Source organism: Marmota marmota, unplaced genomic scaffold (assembly GCF_001458135.2).
Source record: "Marmota marmota marmota unplaced genomic scaffold, marMar, whole genome shotgun sequence".
NCBI lineage: Eukaryota > Metazoa > Chordata > Mammalia > Rodentia > Sciuridae > Marmota > Marmota marmota.
The window spans coordinates 30,083,122-30,088,359 of record NW_026000221.1 but is presented as its reverse complement, the minus strand read 5'-3'; the positions used below and the strand labels follow the sequence as shown (position 1 = coordinate 30,088,359).

Sequence of the window (5,238 nt, the reverse complement as noted above, 5' to 3'; positions counted from 1 at the left end):
GGGGGGGGGGGGGGGGGGGGGAAACACCTTAAATTACCAAATAATCTATTCAGCCATCTTGATGCCTCTCAGAGCTGGTGATTCATATCTTAGGTGGCCCTGGTCCAGGTTGTGTGTGTGTGTGTGCGAGTGGGTGGCTTCTGGGCATAGAGGAGGGACAGCTAAACACCCAAGCTCCTGCCCTCCCTCTCCCTCCAATAAAGGTACCTGCAAAACTAATCAGCACCAGCAGCCAGAGTGGGAGAAATTCATTAGCAGATCTGGTTTTGCATAATTAAGTTGTTGGCATTAGCAAATTAAGTCTGCTTGGCTCCCCTCATGGTAATAGCCATTAGAGACAACGTGAGGAAACACAGACTCATAATCCCAGCAGTTTTCTGAGATGATAATTAATAACAACAATAAACTGCTAATAAGACTTTACAGTTTTCCCTTCCATTCACATTCTCTTGCTTGTTCCTCACGACTGGAGAAGAGGAAGCGGATCTGGACTGTTCTCCCTTTGGATGGGCTGAGACCTGGGCAGGGAGCTGTCTTGGAGGCCACCTTCTCCCATCACCCCCACTGCAGGTCCTGGGTATGTCCACGTGAGGTTGCACTCAGTGGCCTTTTGAGAACATGGGCTCAGGCAGCACCCATGACCAAGGCTCTGCTCGGCCCACAGCCTCCTGGTGTTCACCTTGGTCTTCCTTTGACTGAGCAAGTCCTTCTACCGACAGCAGCAACAACAATAGTAACAACAAGTAAAAATGAATATGCAAATATTTGTGGAACATTTCCAGCCACTGGACATGTTATACACAGTCTCATCAAAAACTCACAGCTGTGTCAATATCATCTTACTTCACTGTGGAGGGAACGAAGGCTCAGAGAGGCATGAGAGATAACCATCTGGAGTGGCTTCCTGGTCCCTGGTGAGTCTCCTTTTCTAAGAATGATATGGACACATTATAGCCCTAGTAGCTATCCCTTTCTCACATGACATGTCCTATGACTCTTCCCCCTTGCTGAAATTGATTGAACTGGGAAGGGGCTACTGACCCCAGTTTGGCCAATGAAAACCTCTATTTTGGTTTCATCAGGCTGGATCTAAGGCAAGGGAAGCAGTATTGCTCTGATGATGGCTGGTACCATGGCCGCCCTGTTTTTCCCATGTGGAGGAAGTCAGGCTGCAACATGAAAGACAGATGCTGAGACAGGGCAGAGGGGTGAGTAGCATCCTATGGTATTTCAGTCTTCATTTTATCTTCTCCTGAGCACATGGGTGATGAAAAGTTCCAGAATCCTTTAACATTCCCCCTCCCCCTTTTTGAGTCAGTTGGATTTGGGTTTCTGTTACTTGGAACTGTGAGCCCTAAGCTTGGACTTTGGATGGGCTCCCCTAGGAAGTGTGTGGTATAGCAGGGACTGGAGTCTTTTTCCCTCTCTGCCATGGGTCTCCTGGTCACTCAGGCATGTCTGAGGGCACAGGGACAGCTGGATCAGTATTCTAGTTCTTGGTGTCCCCCTGGCTATGGTGACTGTTGGTCCTATGCCCTGCAAAGGGTCCCAGTGAGGAGCAGATGGTGCTGAGGCCAAGTCCTCAGCTAAACCCCCAAGTCACTGCACTAGTGTGACACAAGGCTCACTCATGTCACCCTTTTTCTCTGGGCAGGGCTGGCAGAAATGACATTTGGGGCTTTGTGGTTTTGAAGGAGAGGAGGCTACCTGAGGTTGGAAGAGTCAGGAAGGTGAAGGTGTCCTTGGGCTCCCTGGTCTTTGTCCTGGGCCCTCACCTGTGACTGGACTCTGAACGCCCCTGCAGCTGTCACTAGCTCATCTTATGAGTTAGCATGAGAGGCCCCTGCCTTCTTCCTACTCTCTGGCCCCCCTCCTGAGTGGTCAGGATTCACTTTCAGGACCTCCACCTCCTTTCCATCTCCCAAGGCTCTCACTGTGCCAGAGATCCCCAGTCCAGCCTCTGGAGAGTACAGTTGGTGCCCCTGGCATGGTGGTGAGTATGCAGGGGCTGGAGCTAGACTGCCCAGGCCCAGGCCTCAGCTGTGACCTTTGGTGTGCTCTTAACCTCTGCACACCCCAGGATTCTAAGACCATAACAGAGAAGATGGAGGGAGCTGCCTTACAGCATGATCACCAGGACATTACAAGTGAAGTGCCAAGCTCAGTGGATTCAGTAAATACAGGTTAGCAAAGATGGGGGACAGGTAAAGACAGGAAGTGATTTGCCCGAGGTCACTTTGTACATTAGGATGTGGCTGGGACCAGAAGTCAGCCTTCCCCTCACCAACCACTGGTTTACCTCCTCGAAAGACCCAGGAACACTCATTCCAACTCCACATCCTGCCACGTGCCCACCCCCACGGCCAAGGGCTTGCTGTTGTATGGAGGATGCCCGAGTCCTGCGCTTCATGTTTGGCAGCTGCCATGGGAAGGGAATGGTGCTGGGCAGGAGGTAATGTATTTCTGAGTGTCCTAGTTTTTTAAGTAATTCAGGCAGAAACTTATGATTTATTGACATTTCAGGAAAAGCTGACAACCCTCCCTAGTCAGCGCCTTCCTTCTCAAAGGCGCAGGCTCCAGGAGCCTCCACCACCCTAGAACCAATCCTTTGGAGGTGGGATGTGGGTGGGGAAGAGATCATGCTGCCCAATGGTGGGTGTTATTTGCTGAGGGGTGTGTGGTGGGATCTCCCTCCTGACCTACAAACATTCCAGTCAAGTTGACATTGCTCCCTAAAGGGTGTGCGTGCAAGTTAATATTCATGAATAGAATGGGGTGGACCTCCAGATGTCTTGTCATCACAGGTTTCTTGGAAAGAACAAAGAGCCAGACTCCAGAATGCAGGGCTGAAGGCTATGCTACCATCCAAAGGATGTGGCTGCTTCAGGAAAGTGAACCTCTCTCTCTCATTTTCTGCCTCAAAGATCTCTTTGATTTTTTTTAAACCAGAATAATTGATTACCTTTACAATAACTTAAAAATCAATAAGGAAAATTTAATAGCATTCAGGAAAGAGGTCTTAAAGGAGAAATAAAAGGACAAGGGAAGAAGAAATACAGCTGGGAAGGAATTCCAAAGCATCACCAGGTCCCAGAAGAGAGCAGGATGGTGGCCCTGGCATGCTAGGAGGTCAAATGTATTGTCCCCAAGTGAGTCAATGGGGTACTACTATCCTGTGTCCACAAAGTACTGCTGGGTCCTACAATTGTTGACCCCAACATACACCTGCAAGGTAAATAGAACAAACATCACATTACTTCCTTTCTACAGGTAAGAAAACCAAGTCTTGGAGAAGAGACCATGACTTTCCCAAGCACATGTGGATGAGTAATGGCAGGACCTTGACCGGGCCCCTGATAACCCATATGGTGCCTTCATGGACCCAGTCCTGCACATGCACAGCTGGAGGCTGAACCCCTTTTGCTAGATATTTGGGGACAGAAGGCAACCAACTGTACCTGGTAAGCCTGGTCTGGACATGAATCCTGGCCTCTGAATTCCAAAGCCCCAGTTCCTTCTATTACTAGAGCAGTCTCAGGACCAATGAGGGGTCAGAAGGAAGGGTCTGGGACATCATATGGGAAGGCCCCTGGATACAGCACAAAAGTGAACACAGTTTGATCTTCTGCCACTTGGTCCTGGGATGCCCTGAACAAGGTATCTCATCAAGACACACTGAGAACCACTGTGAGTAGGAATTGCTTATAGGCTGTGTGCTCATCCTTAGTGACAAGTGATTGGCCAATGCCCAGAGCCTGGTGGAGATTTCTTTACACGGTTCATTAAGACAAACAAAAAACTCCTAAAACATTCCCATCTCCTCGTGTCACCAGAACAGCTTGACTGTGGAAGATGGCTTTCATCTGGGAGTCCAGTTCAGATGGTCAGCAAGAACTTGGTGAGCAGGCCTGGGGGTATTGGCCATGAGCCCCCCTTAACAGGGAAACAAAAGATGAAGATATAGCCAAAAAGATGGTCCAGTGTGGTGGGTGAGTTTCAGCTCTAGAAGTCAGGAGATTAGACTCTGCAGTCTTACTTCTGTTCATCTGTCTATCCATCTGTCCACTCATCCTCTATCCAACACGAAGCACCTACTTTGGGTAGAAGTTTCTAAGTGGAAAGCGCACGCAAACCCTGAGGGAGGAGGCTGATTCATAAGGGCTCTGCCCTAGGTGGACTGAGTCACTGCAGTCCTGTTCCAACCTTCAGGAGATCCACCTGGTCAGCATCTCATAGCACACAGGACTTGGGGAAGCTGACTCACATCTCCAAATCCTCCGAGACCGAGGCAGCATGATTCATCCACTGATCCATCACCAGTGAGAATGATAACTGCCAGGCAGACCAGAGATTTGTGTGCCTGACCAGCACCTCCTCCCTGCTGGCCAGTGAGGTGGCAGGCCTGGTTTAAAATGGGTCCATGGTGGGCACAGATGACAAAGAGTCAATTAGGGATTCCAGTGATTTGTACATTGAGAAGTGGGGATTAAAGGCAGTCCCCTAACCTCCAATGTGACCGTGCCTTACCCCAGAACTTTTAGCTCAAGCATTTCTTCTTCTAATTAATGGAGACGGGGCCCCATTTACTCTGGACCCTGCTTTGGAAGGTATGGTCCACCCTGCTGCTGGTTTCCCCTTTCCTAAGCTTTGAGAGCGAGCCGATCTCTATACTTTTTGTACACTATACTTGTAGAGGTCTCTTCCATATTATTTTCTTGCAAGGATACAGATGTCCAAAGGGAGCCATGACTGGAGCTGGTGGGGAAGGGCTCCTGCAACTCTGGGTGATGTCATTGAGAGCCGCAGCTGTGCTATCCCAGGTTTCAGGGTCCTTTGGCTCCCTTTCCCTTTGGGTGTCCTCCCTGGTATTACTCATTCTCAGCTATTCTCCCTGGGTAATGTGAGGTCCCAGGATTTTGTGGTGTCTCTGAATACTATGGGTTCTTCTTGCTTTCATATCCTTTTTATTTATTTATTTATTTATTTATTTATTTATTTTTTATTGGTTGTTCAAAACATTACACAGCTCATGACATATCATCTTCCATACATTTGATTCAAGTGGGTTATGAACTCCCATTTTTTACCCCAAATACAAGTTGCAGAATCACATCGGTTACACATCCACATTTTTACATAATACCATATTAGTGACTGTTGTATTCTGCTACCTTTCCTATCCCCTACTATCCCCCCTCCCCTTCCCTCTCATCTTCCCTCTCTACCCCATCTGCTGTT

The 5,238-nt window shown here is 48.7% G+C and overlaps 1 long non-coding RNA gene across 5 annotated transcripts in view; it reads left to right on the top strand.

The window, feature by feature from the left end:
• The window catches only part of LOC125612997, a 37,391-nt gene that overhangs the window by 13,759 nt on the left and 18,394 nt on the right, over nt 1-5,238 (top strand). Inside the window, exons 4-8 of one of the 5 annotated variants that reach the window (XR_007343509.1) lie at nt 665-914; nt 1,083-1,208; nt 1,927-1,993; nt 2,081-2,183; nt 2,311-2,653. This is a non-coding gene — a long non-coding RNA (uncharacterized LOC125612997). Of the gene's footprint in view, nt 1-664; nt 915-1,082; nt 1,209-1,926; nt 2,654-5,238 lie in introns of those variants that run through there. The other 4 variants (XR_007343508.1, XR_007343507.1, XR_007343505.1 and 1 more) reach the window with 4 other exon arrangements.